We start from the raw sequence: 15,034 nt of genomic DNA, 5'->3' as shown, positions 1-15,034 counted from the left end.
AACCTAGTTCATGGAATTTAGCCATTAGATTAATCAAGTATTACTGAACATCCTGTCTGAGTTTCAGGTCACGTGATCAAGGTCAAAGGTCATTTAGGGTCAATGAACTTAGACCACGTTGGGGAATCCACATCAAAATCTTAACTGAATGTTAAGTTTTTGAAATATCATCATAAATTAGAAAATATATGGACCTAGTTCATGAAACTTAAACATAAGATTAATCAAGTATTACTAAATATCCTGCTTGAGTTTCAAGCCACATGACTGCGGTCAAATGTCATTTAGGGTCAACGAACTTTAGCCAAATAGGGGGTATCTGTTGAATTACCATCATAACTTTGAAAGTTTATGGATCTGATTCATGAATCTTGGACATAAGTGTAATCACATGATTAAGGTCAAAGGTCATTCAAGGTCAATGAACTTTGGCCGAGTTGGGGGTATTTGTTGAATTACCATCATAACTTTGAAAATTTATTGTTCTAGTTCATAAAACTTGAACATAAGAGTCATCAAGTATCACTGAACATCTCATACGAGTTTCAGGTCACATGACCAAAGTCAAAGGCCATTAAAGGTCATTGAACTTTGCCCCTTTTTGAGGAATTATTAGATTGCTGTCATAACTTTTAAAGTTTATAGATATCGTGCATAAAATGTGGATATAGGGGTAATCAAGTATCACAAGTTTTAGGTCACATGATCAAGGTCAAATGTCGATGAACGTAGTATTTTATCATTATATGAATGGTGTTTTTTGTGAATAATTATTTTATAGTAGTTTTCAAAGTCAGCACTATTGCTATATTGACTCGCGTGATGCAGATGAGACTGCCAGAGGCGTTCCACTTGTTATACCTGTTGGTAGTGTAGATGTGTTATACGATTTTTGTTTTGGGTTTACAAGTTGACAGTTGCATGGATCTACTAAGACTGTGTCTCTTTTTAATTTACAAATTATAGCTCAGTTTCAGTTTAGAAGCTGGAGGTTATTTTTGTTATAACAGCTTAAAAAGAAATTAGCAAAGATTAAACAAATTTTGAAGAAAATTGAAATCCGACAGATATGAACAAGCATTGCTTGCACTGATCAGAATAGAAATCAATAAAACTGCATGCCTGCATGAGATTGGGGGAGGGGTAGCCTAGGGGAATATCCCTTATTTATTTTGCCTTTCTTGAGGGGAGGGGGAGGTTGGAGAAGGAAAAGGTTTTAAAAGTCAATATAAAGCTGATGAATATATGTAAATGGGTGTATAGTCAGATTAATCAATGTGTACAGTCGAAGCCATATTAAATTACTATAGGAATACATGTAGCTGCTATGACCCCCCCCCCCCCCAGTAAGTAAAACATATATTTCTTATCTTTTGACAATTTAAAATGTAAAGTATTTTGAAGCTTTTATGATTTAAAAAAGCCTTTACATATAAGTACCAAGAAAATTATGCCTTTGAAAATCATATAGCACTGGTAAATGTTAATGTATAATGTCAGTTACCGACAAGTAATGTTCATTTTTTTTACAAAGACCTCCCAGCCCTTCATTGACATTTGACGGGCATTTCTATTCATTTGCTGTGTTTTTTAATTCGTCACGGTTCGAAAACTCGCTCTCATGCAATACAGTATGCCGAAAGTTTCTTGGAGAGAGCAAGAGTCTGTAAAACATTTAACCTTTTTCACATTATTAATTATAAATGGGCGAGGGTTTCATATGACATTTTGAAATTGTCACATAAGGGATGTTGACCTGAGCTCGTCTAGCTTGTGAATTACGATATTTCCTCCTTTATTTTCAATGATTTCAGTGATTTTATATTGTCCTGAATTAATTGATTAAACTAAATAAACGTGTAGCAAATGTTGAAAGGGCATATCGACGAAAGTAATCCATTAACAAAACGCCGATGTCTGTCCATGATAATAGATCCATAGCAATGCACTGGGGCGAATAAACGAGCGCTCAATAGGCGGGAAAATTTGAATAGCTGAAGGGCAGGCGATAGTGATACAGGCTTACAAAGGAATGCAAGCCGTGAATACGGGGTACACCACGGCATCATCATCACGTGCACCAACAACAACAACGCTTAGAAAGGCTTCAACGATAGCTGAATTTAAACTGCTGGAAGGTTTTTCCCCCACAAGATATCCACAGATTTTTTCTCCTTATATTACAGCGTATGAGAGCAAAGGAGGGAAAATGCAGGAAGGGATTTCATACATTATTCTGGCGATAACCAGGTAAGTGCATGGGATGATTATCTCAATACTTCATGTAAGACGATTAAAGATGATTTTGAAAATTAAAGTAAGATGTCATCTAAGTTCAAAATATGTCACCAAAACTAAGAATACAGAAACCGAAGAATACAAAAGAAATAGAAAAACAGTTAGAATTCGTTTGGTGATTGCTTTCAGCTACGTATATGCTACCGATCATGTATTGTACCATAAATTTGTAAATATTTATGTATGTATGTATGTATTTATTTATTCATTTGCCATTCGTGGGATGGAACACCCTATCAGCAAATGCTGTTTTTCGTATAGGGGTCCATGCACATAAAATAAAAAGTACAATATACAATCAAACATGGTAATAATGCCAAAAGCAGAAAATCATATGACATAAATCATAAAAACATACAATATTAGTTAAAGAAACTTGATACTTGATACTTGATGAAGTAATCCCTTTAGCAGCTCATACAGAAGCTATACTGGGATGATGAATAAAGTGAGCCACTGGAAGGAGTGTCATGAAGTGCAGAAATAGTCGATGAATAGACATAGCAAAATACATTATGATAATACAAGTAAAATATAATTAAAAGCAATAGCGGGACTAAAAAACTGAAAAATATTAACAATAAGAAAAATAACTTACATAATCTAAAAGGTCAAGTCTACCTCAGAAAATGTTGAATTGAATCAAAAGAGATAATCAGACAAACATAATGCTGAAAATTTTATCAAATTCGGATGTAAAATAAGAAAGTTGTGACATTTTAAAGTTTCGCCTATTTTCACAAAATAGTTATATACACAATTTAGTCACATGAAAATGAGAGAATCAATGATGTCCCTCACTATTTCCTTTTTTTTATTGTTTGAATTATAAAATATTTCAAATTTTACAGATTTGACAATAAGGAAAAACTTGACTGAACCACATAATGTTTAACAATGGTAATTCCACACGTTCAGGGAGAAATAAAATTTTTGTTTTACAGGACAATGAGGAGAAAATTAGACTATTTCATATTTCATATAAGAAAATGCAAAAGAAAAAGTGGGTGAGTGATGTCATCAGTTCGCTCATTTGCATACTGACCGGGATGTGCATATAACTAATTTTTGTAAAATTAAGCGAAGCTTTAAAATGACATAAAATGACAACTTTTTGTTTGACTTATTTTCAGCTCGCGCTTCGCGCTCGCATCAATTGTTTAGATAGATATCTATCCTATTCTTGATTACAATAAATGTATTAGAATTTTAAGGTTTTGGTCGGATTATAAAAGAGGTTTAGCTCGCACTTCGCTCTCGCAAAAATGTTTATTTAAATAGCTATTGTGTTCATGATTACCAAAAGTGCTCAGAATGTCCCAATTTTAGGTCAGATTACCAAAAATATTCATCGCATTCATTGTTTAGATAGGTACCCATCCTGTTCATGGTCACAAAATTGCTTAGAATGTCCAGTTTTGAGTTGGAATAACAAACAATTGACTAGTTATATTCCTATCCTACTCATGATGACCAAAAGTGCTTGGACTGTCAAAATTTCGGCAAAATTTTAGGTCGGAAAATCAATATTTTTGGGGGCTTCGCGCTTGCATCAATTATTGTTTAAATAGATACACATCTCATTCATGGTAACAAAAAGTGCTTTAGAATATCAAATTTTTGGCCAGATCTAAATGAAAAAAATTTCAGCTCGCGCTACGCGCTCGCATAAAATGTTAAGTTTAGATTATGTCCATTATTTCATGATTATCAAAAGTACTCGGATTGTCTAAATTTTAGGTCGGAATATCAAAAATGTTCACATCAATATTGTTGTTTAGATAGATACCCATCCTGCCTGATGACCCAAAGTGCTTAGAATGCCAACATTTTAGGTCAGGTTATCAAAACTTTTCAGCTTCGTTTAGATACTATCCAGTTCATCATTCATGTTTATGGGGGCGCCATTTTTCGAAAAGTACACATTCATGGTACCAAAATCAGGCAGGGCCCACGGGGTGCAAAATCCTGTAAATGCTCCTGCTGTGTTAGGTATCTCATCATGTTTGTAAGAGAAACTAAGATGTACTTAAAACTACAGACGTTAGTGTAGACTACCCCGTAAACAAAAATATAAACAACAGCTTTAGCAGCCGGGTGAAATTCGGGTCATAATATTTCCCCTTAAGATTTGCTTCATCCACCAATGTATAAATGTATAGTTTCATGTGATTTGATTTTCGATAAATTACATCAACGTTCAAGCGCTTAGAGACATTCTTTGTGATAAGCGCTATATAAATGATTTTAAATGTTCTTTTTGCTGTATTGATTATATTGGATAGTTAACCTTTTTTTCTTCTTACGTGTGATAAGGAATCCATCGCTGGTAATATGAGAAAAAAAAATGATTGTCATGTCAATCCTTTTTTTAAGATATACCTGGTTTTACTGGACAAATAGGCCTAGGATAAATAGGATCCAGCAGAAAGTGAGGTACAGGAAATCCACCAGGGACCCAAGCGGCAACCAGGAAACATCGATGCATCAGGTTCATTCGTATCTCCTTCATCAAATACTGAATTAGGCGGTTTTTTTTATGAGAAGCCGATCCTTTAAAGACGGTTTGTATCTTACCCTTGCGTTAGTCGACTAAGAATAATTTTTATAGGGTGTATTCACAAAAAGGAAACACAACTTGAATGTTTGTGATAAATTTATCCAATTAATAATAGTAAAAGAAAACCCTTAAATCTGGTAAAGGTATAGCTAATTAACATTTAAATGAAATCAGAATTAGGTGTTACTGTATATGACAATGTTTAATCAATATGTTCGAATAAGCAGAATGTTCGTATACATATGAACAAAAACAGACATAAAGGATTGGTAAGATCTCCACGATTGGTTGTACATTGTAGTCAATGGAATCAATCGTAGAAAAATGTTCTTTGATCATTGCTAAGCTTTGTGTTACGGGCTCCAGATTAGCTCCCTGCCTCCTTTGCATTTTGAGAGTATATACGCTATCAGCATAAGATATGAACATGTTCATGTACCATTCTCACAAATCCGTCCTCGTTAAGATTATACCAACAACTGGTAAAAGGAATCGTTTGAATATATTTTGTCCATGACAGGGTAATAATGGTGAGACAGGTGACATCAATAATGATAATTATGGAAGCAAAATACACTACCAAAACTCCGGTGTTGATTTAACACCAACCCGGAATTTATATAATGACTACACCAGAGAAGTATTAAAATAACACCAGTTTGGAATCAAATCGAAGCTGTTTTAATACTAATTGGTGTTGTATAAACACATATCTGGTGTTGTGAAAACCAAAGTGGTGTTGTTTAACACTTCTCTGGTGTGGACATATTCCGGGTTGGTGTTAAATCAACACCGGAGTTTTTTTCAGTGTAGCGGTTAGGACTTATACACATTCTAAGCATTATATATAATGATTCCGTCTTTAGTACCACTACACTAATACAGGGATGTAAAATAAATCCAGATGAAGTGTAATCACGGACCAATCGAGTTTTGAATTTAGTTTGAATTCTACAGATTCATTTTTAAATCTCAAAGCTTTTGAATTTAAATCCTTCGAGATTTAAAACTATTTTCAAAGGATTAAAAGTCCACATTGCGATTGGCCCCTAATTACATTCCATCTGGATTTATTTTAAATCTGTGCAATTTTTTTATGATTAAAATTAAATTTTGTGTATATTCAAAACGTTTTAAAACTGGTAAGAAATTCAGTGTTGTATACGGCCTGTATTTCTAAACAGCCAGATTGACTGAACGTGATTGGCTGCCCCGACTTGTTACCATGGCAGTTGCCATAATAAAATGGTTAGAATTTATGTTTTTAAAAGGGCCGTTTTAATCGGCTTGAGAAATAAAGATGAATTGAATTAAATTCATATATTGTCTGATACATGCAGTTGTAATTTCTCATGTGATGAGTTGTAGCTCTCTGTTGCTGGCATGTCTGTAGAAGACAGTTCCACCCATTTTATTTTCTGTTTTTTTTTCCCAACAGCACAAGAATTAACCTTATGTCGACCAAGTCTTCCACCCCACATCAGGGCTCAAATTACGACTGACTGTTGCCCAATGCATGCCGAATCACAATTTTAATAGGGCTACGCTAGAGTATAATACAGTATATACATCGCCACCCATGTGGCCTGGGGGTGTTTCATAAAGCTGTTCGTAAGATAAGAACGACTTTAAGAGCGACTGGTGATTCTTTCTTTTGGTAAATGGTGTACACCATAGGCGACGGTTTAGCGCGTAAAAAAGGACCACCAGTCGTTCTTAAAGTCACTCTTAACTTACGAACAGCTTTATGAAACGGCCCCAAAGGAGAATGTTGCTTCAAAGGCGTCCTCGTGAGACTATCCTACGGTGAGATAGGTCTGACGTCCATCGCGGTTCACCGGCCAAGTCTGTTTCCAACTTAAGAGAGCCTACAACACGCAGGATCACCACAGGAAGGTAGAAGGCGTGGCAGTGTACTTCGGTCGACGATACAGATACGATGGCCTTTACGACTGGAAAGTTCCCCCAATGCAGGTAAGGGGTGATCAAGGATCTCTAGTTGGTCAACTTGACCTGATGGGAATGTTCACCGAGACATACAACGGGATTCAATGACAGAAAACAGGAAACCGTTCCGTCAATATTTTTTTTATCCTGCAAGTTTTCGGATCCGATAACTCCTTGATTTTGATTGGCCAAGTTGATGTGGTAGATGTCGGATATAGAGCGGGACTTGTCGGATAAAACGTCTGACAGTCCGTTCATGAAAGACTCCCGAGTGCCACGTCTTACAAAGAGTTACGATTGATCCGATTTATCCATGGAAATCTATCAATGTCATCAATTTTCTTCAGGAAATTTGCACTTTTGTCCTTTGAAAACAAAGAGAAGCACACTTAATTTTTAAGAAAACTTTGAATGTAGGACTGCACACCATTTCTAGAAAAGAGAAGAAAAATGTATTTTAGATAATGGCGTTGCTGGCTTTCCATAGTTATGGTTGACTGAATCTATCGTAACTCTTTGTAAGACGGGGCCCAGATCAACCAAATTGACTCAACCTTACTGTTCTCTGTGATCTGTTTTATGGCATTATTCAGACATACTTCTGGATGTTAGTTATTACTATTGAGTATATGAGTATGAGATTGACCCACGTCCATATCTCGGCTGACATTAAATATGGAAAATTGCTGCTTAAACTTAAGCACATCTTGTGTGTAGGGCCTAATTTATATCTTGCAAATCCACATGAAAGTGCCCGCGGAGCGAATGAAAAAATTGCCAAATTGCTCACAAAAGTTGTTTTTATTTTTCTTGATTTACTCGAAATTAACTATTGTGTCATTTGGGTCATTATTATATTCGTATAGCCAATAAGTGATTTTTCTCCTTCTGATTTTATGTACTTATTTATAGACGAACACACCAGTCAATTGTAGCTGCAGTGTTAAAGTTTGGGTGTTAGTTCACATTTGATTGCTACTTTTACACCCTCTGGTATTATTTCAAGCCCTCGGGTGTATTTTGTACACCCCAGGGTGTAGTCCTGCGGGGAGCCTATCTGGTATTAGATTCAACACTCCATTTTTACACCGACCAGTTTGACCAGTTGAATTTTTATGAATTCAAAAATTTACAATACTTATTTGGATATTTTACAATAGAAATAACAATATACAGGTATGAGTTGTATACTTATATTCAGTACTGTGAATCAATCAAGTTTGATTTGACTTTAGGCATTGCCGACTAGCGCCAGTGGGAAAGGATTGCTCGTTCTCCTGTTTGTCTCCCATCGAGGGACCAAAAATGTCACAAATTGCTGCCTATGACTTTGTCTCGTTTATTGATTCGAGACGCGCCAGATAGATTATTAAAAAATCTAAGAATATTAACTTTGTAATTATTACCATGGTACTCTTGATTGTAATTGGCTGCCGAGCGCTAGTGGTAATCGCCAGGAAGAAAAATTACCATTGTCATGATAGTTGCAGCTCTTTATGAATCGGGCTCTAGGTCCGTTATCTTGTTGGATGAATAAACGAGATACGGGAGACTGTTTCATTTTTCTTTCCCCCTTTTCTGTCGTTTTCCATTAGAGCAAGAATTAACCTGGCGTCGACCAAGACTTCAAGATTTGCTGGTGGTCAACGATCTGTGAGCACCTCATGCATCACGGGCCAAAAACTTGGAGTGGAACAGGCTTATGTTCGAGTAGGTCAGCGAGGAAAAGAACAGGTTTTCATTAGGAGATGGTGGCGGGTCAGGTGGATAGGAGAATATTGCTTGGATTGGAAGGCATCCGCATGGGGTTATCTTTCGGTGAGATGAGGTCTGATGCCACTATGCTGATCATTCAATTCGATTTGCCGTTTGAATGCGAGGACCCAGTTTTACTATTAGAAGGATCGAGGAGGATGTGGATAACGGACTCCGGTCGATGGCCATGCCGATCCCCATGGTTGGAAGGTTCACCCGATGCAGTCTCGTCATGGTGAGGGTTGATCAAAGATCCAGTTGGTCTTCTGTATGTCTTCCGCTGGCCCGAGCCCAGGGACTTTACGTTATGACCAGGGGCGGATCCAGGATTTTCCAAAAGGGGGGACAAATTTTTCGGAGGAAAATTTTGGCAAGCCCCCCCCCCCAAAAAAAAAAAAATAATAAAATAGAAAAATAAAAATAGTTCGTATACACAAAAAAAAAATTGACAAGAAAGAAAAGATGGTCTTAAATTTCAGAAGAGGGGGCAAACCTCTGTTTTAATGGCATTTTTACATTACAAATTTTAATTTTGCTTCTCACCCCTATGCCCCCCTCGATCCGCGCCTGGTTATGACTAATATGACCCATTCCCATGATCTGTTTTGGGTTTTCATGGCGTTATTCAGATAAACATTGGGACCTTTCGCAATCCTAACGGACGCTAATATTAGGGTCCCCTAACACAAAAGTTAACGCTTAATCATACACTTGATTTTTAAGATTGATTGTGCATAATAGTCAATAGAATCAATCGTAGAAAACTGCTCTACAACCAATGCTAAGCTTTGTGTTACAGGCCCAACAGATCTGCTTTTCGTGTGCAAAATCCTTTTCCGCGACACCCGCACCATACATGCATGTATATTACGACTGATCGATGGCTGGAGATATTCGAAATACAGACCTAAAATAGATTATGACATGGATAAGAAAGTGGTTTTTCAAACAAATCGAGTACATATTGAGTGAGGAAAAAACTTACTGAATGAAGGTTTAGATATAGATCATTACAGTTCATCGAATCGATATGATGTGGATTATTGGTGTATCACTGGCAATTATTGATTTCATAGGTCAGATCAACCTCTCCAGCCGAACATTTCGCGTGAGTTGATATGTGCACACCATATGCAATACGTTTGAACTCGTTTCTTTTTGTTTCTTTTGTTTCTTTTGTTTACTCTTTCTACACAAACGATATGCCTCTCGCACACGATGTAATGGGCATTATGTTTTACTTTCCCCAGAAATGGGGGATTATATTCAAATTCCAGGGGGACCACTTCCATTGATGAGTGGATACCAGGCACGACCATTGGGTTTCGAAAAGTACCCTAAACAAGGGAAGTAATTCTTTTCCAGATTATGAAAATGCATCTCTTAAAAAGAATTTGGCTTGTGAAACCCTACCAGTACTGGATATATATCCCTTTTTTGTCAGCATTTTAAATATCGTTTTGACACCCTTATAACGTTACATAGGCCTATACGTAACGTACTTGCCCACTCTGTCCCCTTTTACGCGTGGTCGCTCCTGGTATCCACTAATCAATGGAAGTGGGCCCCCGGGCGGCCTCTCGAGCTCTAGGAGGAGTCAAATGTGGCTTTGGAAAGTCGTCCTCAATCGGATATATCGCTGTTACCAGGGGTTACCATAGAAGCAACCAAAATTTTGCACACGAAACGCATATTGAATGTTTCTGTCGCAGATGCGAAACGAAAAAAAATCTCATGTCACACAATTTGCATTGCAGGACAGAGTTTTACGACTATGATGAAGGGCCCAAAAAGTCTCTTCCAAAATAAACTAACGTCGTAAATAAGCGTGCGCGTCCTCAAACGAAAGGTCGGGAATAACGTAAACTGGGCCCGTCTTACAAAGAGTTACGATCAATCGTAACTCTATGGAAATCCATCAATGTCGTATTTTTTCGACAGGAAATTTGCAAAATGTCCTTTGTAAACAAGGAGAACACACCAAATTGTCAATAAATCAATGAATTTATGGATATACATTCATATCTAGATTTTTTTTTAACAGACATGCCTTTCATAATGTTGACTTTGCTGGCTTTCCACAGTTTCGATTGATTGGATCAATCGCAACTCTTTGTAAGACGGGACCCTGGTGAAAAACTATAGGTAACACAACCTTTGCCGACTACCTTGAGTAGGGAATGTTTGTATTTTACACATTTACTGTATGTGAATTCTCAACTGGTTTCTGTTTAATTTGCGGGGTGTTCCCATGCATGCTGTGACATAAAGTCCCTGAATTTCTCAAGGAAGAGGCTGTATAATGTCATCATGTCAAACATAATAATAATGATTGTTTAATGTTTCATTAGGATTTTAGCAGATATACCGCATGCGGTTCATGGCGATGAAAAAATGAATTGAATAACTGATTGTTGAAGAAATATGCCTTTGGAGTCTTTTAAAATGACATCGTCTTCTAAAGCTCCAACGCTTTGCTTCGATCCTTGCACTGTTCTCTCGAAATCTCATTATTTCACACTCCTATTTATTCCTTATAAAACTGCCTTTTCATAGGCCTATTCGGGGTTCAGTATAGCAGCGTTTATAAATCCGAGGGCAGCATGCAGTTTGAGTGGGCAGAATTTTTATTGATGAAGATGAATATGGGGCCTGATATTTATAATACAAAAGCTAAATGCACTTGGCCAAAAATTAAGCTTGGGGTTTGAATACCATGAATTCCACATCTTTTTTTTTGCTCAGATGCCTCGCTCACTCATCTATTAAATGTGTTTTTTTTTTAGATTATCCTTCAGAATCTCATAATATTTTTACAAAACTTGTTCGTTAAAAGGTTCAACATTAATTCGGTTACTTACGAAAGGAATATGCTTTGAATATTTGTCATTTCTTAAACGAAACAGCATAGCCGGTGGAAGTGGGGAGGGGGGCAGGATCATTTCAAAACAGGTATAAAAGTGTGGGGAGAAACACGCATATTCAGTGGAAAGTTCTGATCACATACGTGATCGTAGAACTTCCCCCTCCTCCAAAAAATGTGAAAGCTCGCATTTTTTCGTTCAAAATTTATCTGAATTAAAAATAAACGTTACGCGCCTTTTCATTTTATATGTGGCCTTAGCGGCCGCCAAAATCTTAATGCGAAGGAACAAGCACCCGTTTTTTTGTAAATAGTATATAAATATTTAAAATGCAAAAGAATATTACATTGTAAAGTTTGCATGAAAGTGGCTCCAATGGTGACATGTGTCTAATAAATTCATAGCCATTGTGCTCTATGCCCATAAAACTAACAGAACATACACTGAAATTAAATGGTAAAGATGATCAAAATAAAATATTTTTCGTGTTTTCATAATTAAAAAAAAAACAATGATTTGAAAGTAGAATCATAAAAAATGAGAAATAAAATTATGTCCCTTCTTCTGTCGGCTATGCTGCGTACTTATGTTTCCTTTATGGGTTGTTTTACAATCAGGGAATATCAATTAAAAATGCTCTCTGTGCATCATAAAAAGTAATGTTATTGTAATCTCAAATCTACGATGGCAAGTTATATGACACTTTGATAGCAGACTGCGAAGAAGAAAAATATTGAACTATACATTCATTATTAAAAATTGACCATAATTTACTGTCTTATGTCTTTCAATTTTTTTTAATTTCGAGCCTGCGCATGTATTATGCAGCCTTGTGCATCGTCTCACCAATTATAATTGATTATTGAAATCGTTTAAATTTCTAAATTCTTAAAAGCTTCAGACAGTTTTTATTTTAGGGAAAAATTACTTGATTGATAATGTCTTTGTCTATACTTGTGTAGTAATATGCAAAACTCTTATAGACGGTTCACTTTGCTCACTTCCGCTTATTTTTTTTCAGACGTTTCTCGTTCCACTGTCCAAAATTACCCCCTGCGAAAATTGAACACAAACAAGAAAAGTTTGAAAAGAAACTCAAAGCTACATTTTTGTCAAATTAGACAGCTGATCGAGTTTACCCTGATTGTATAACAGCCGATAATCATAATAAAAGCCGTCAGAACAATACTTCGCTGTTGAATGCTCCATGTGAAATGTCAAACGTCGTCTGTTGATCAAATGATGGTTTATAACATAGTGGTGTGGATCCTTGTTAAATATTGGCGGCGGAAGCCAACAAATTTAGGGGGGTCCACCTGAAATTTTGGGATGAACAAAGGTAAAAATTGGACAAGCAGAAATTTTAGGGTGGGGGGTCCGCCCCCACCTCAAATTGAGGGGGGACAGGACCCCCCCCCCCGCTTCCGCCTATATTGTAAAACTGTCCTAATCTCAAAGGAATGACCTGTCTGTATAGAACTGGTCATAAGAACAAGTCATCAGCAAATTTTCATGTTTGCTAAAACAAATGATTGGTCACGTTATCGATTTCATCCAATCATTTGTTTGTGATCCATATCACCATTTTATAAACATAAGTAAATGATTGTTACACCCTTCTTCTGGCTACTTGTATTTATTCTTGTATCGGTAACTCCCTCGCCCCCCCCCCCCCGCCCCATCCCTCCCTGCTCTCTATCTCTCTCTCTCCCTTCATATTTTTTTGCATTTCCATCACTTAACTTTATGATTTCTCATATTCTTCTATATTGCTAAATGTTTCTTTTGAATCATATTCATTCTATCTGATATATGATTTCAAATTCATTCTTTATCATTTTATTCTTTCAAGAATGACAAAATAGTCCTTAATCCACTACCCCTTCACATCCGGGTTATCTCGAACGCTCTCTTTCAATTCTCCTTTCCATTCTTGTTCATTGCGGATTTTGCAATTCATCTTCAGCAACCTTTCACCTCCTCTCACCTTACCTCAAACTGTTCTTACCCGATTGGTGTTGGTCTGTAACTCTGGCTCCATCACATCCACCTTTACCGATGGCTCTTTTATCCTTGTCAAACGATCTCATCATCCCTTCCATCTCAAATGACAACCCTTTCTCTTTCCCTCCCTTTCATTAACCTCCCTCCCAGCTCTCTCACATACAATCACATCCAGCTTTACTAACGGTTTTTCATCCTTGTCCAACGCTCTCACCATCCCATCTACCTTCTCAACAAGACAACCCCTTTCTTTTTCCCAACTCCTCATTCTATCACCCTTTATTTCTGTTCCCCCTTCTCTCTCCCGCCTTACCCTTGGATGTGGGGAAAAAGAGTGAACTTCAGTAAATGCAAATGCGAATAAAGCTGATCAAACAATTCAGCAAAGAAAAAAAACCTTCCAATTATCTTCAGAAGCAAAAGTTTGTGACAGAAACACTCAAAAACTTTATTCAAACTAGATATATATCCGTTAGTACTGCCAATTTAAAGTAAAAGGCCTATTTATTCTTGTTCTGTAAATTCTATATTTTATCCATGTACTGCGTCTCTTCAAAGTGAATTATTCGAGAATACAAATTAAATGTGTGACAAACTATACACTTTGGTCAGTAATCTTCTAATTAAAAAAAAAATCGAAATCATTTCCACGAAACTAAATTTTATGAAGTTCACTTTTTGAAAATGAAAAAAATACCCCGCCTTAGTTTTAACTGAAACTACTCTGAATGTTGCAAAATGGGTCAATAACCGCTGTGCCATTAATTCCTATTTTGGATCATGGAAAAACTTTGAAAGAAGCTACCAGTAAATGAAAATTACTAATTTGGTGGATATTGTAATATTTTATCTCACAAATACAGCCAAGGAATAATTGCAATGGTATAATATTTCAAAAGGAGGAAAAGTTTGGCCCTAAATATCGATCCATTTTGCAACATTTTATCCAGAATCCTAAATATGGGATGGGGTGGGGGTTCGATGACTCATTGAGACTTGCACATCAACGGAAAGTATTATTAGAACACAAAAATTACCAATTCAGTAAAAAGGGGGCAAAAATGCCGTTGAAAAGGGGTAAGTTTTCCAAACTTGTCGACAAGAGGATTTGTTATAATAATGTCCACTTTTCGAAGGGGGGTGTATTTTTTAATTAATGTGCAAATCTCAATGGGGATTATCCTCACCTGCTGCAAGCCAAAACATGACATAACCTTCAAAGTACTGTACACTCTGAAATTCCTTAATACATTCAAGCATTTTCAACAATTTATTAAGTCGCAAATTTGCCAATTATATGGCGCAAAAAAGGTATTCCAAATGTGAGTGCTGATTATTAATGAAATTAATGAAAAAGTATTCAAAAATAAATAAATTCTACTGACACTGCACATTTGTCACTGAATATAGAAGTGACTCGACTATAAAGGGCATGTGTGAAAGTTTTATCTTGACCTTGTCAAAATTTGGAAATGATGGAAATTGTGCAGTGATTAACGTCGGCCCCACTATATTTGGATTACCTACTACACGTACAATGGCTATTGAAACCTTAAAAGCTACAGATTCCAGAAACGATGTCGGCTTTGGCTTGCAGGAGGGGCGG

The 15,034-nt window shown here is 36.5% G+C and overlaps 1 long non-coding RNA gene across 2 annotated transcripts; it reads left to right on the top strand.

Moving 5' to 3' along the window:
• Positions 1–1,994: 1,994 nt before the first annotated feature.
• Positions 1,995–13,989, top strand: LOC135156803 (uncharacterized). 2 transcript variants are annotated; one of them, XR_010295842.1, is made up of 4 exons: positions 1,995–2,250; positions 4,675–4,789; positions 6,297–6,832; positions 8,401–13,989. It is a non-coding gene; the product is annotated as an uncharacterized LOC135156803 (long non-coding RNA). The 2 variants fall into 2 exon arrangements; XR_010295843.1 differs by lacking the exon at positions 1,995–2,250 and having other exon boundaries at positions 4,773–4,862.
• Positions 13,990–15,034: the final 1,045 nt, after the last annotated feature.

Source organism: Lytechinus pictus, chromosome 15 (assembly GCF_037042905.1).
Source record: "Lytechinus pictus isolate F3 Inbred chromosome 15, Lp3.0, whole genome shotgun sequence".
Taxonomy (NCBI): domain Eukaryota; kingdom Metazoa; phylum Echinodermata; class Echinoidea; order Temnopleuroida; family Toxopneustidae; genus Lytechinus; species Lytechinus pictus.
The sequence above is the reverse complement of the archived record's forward strand: the minus strand, read 5'-3'. Positions and strand labels throughout refer to the sequence as shown.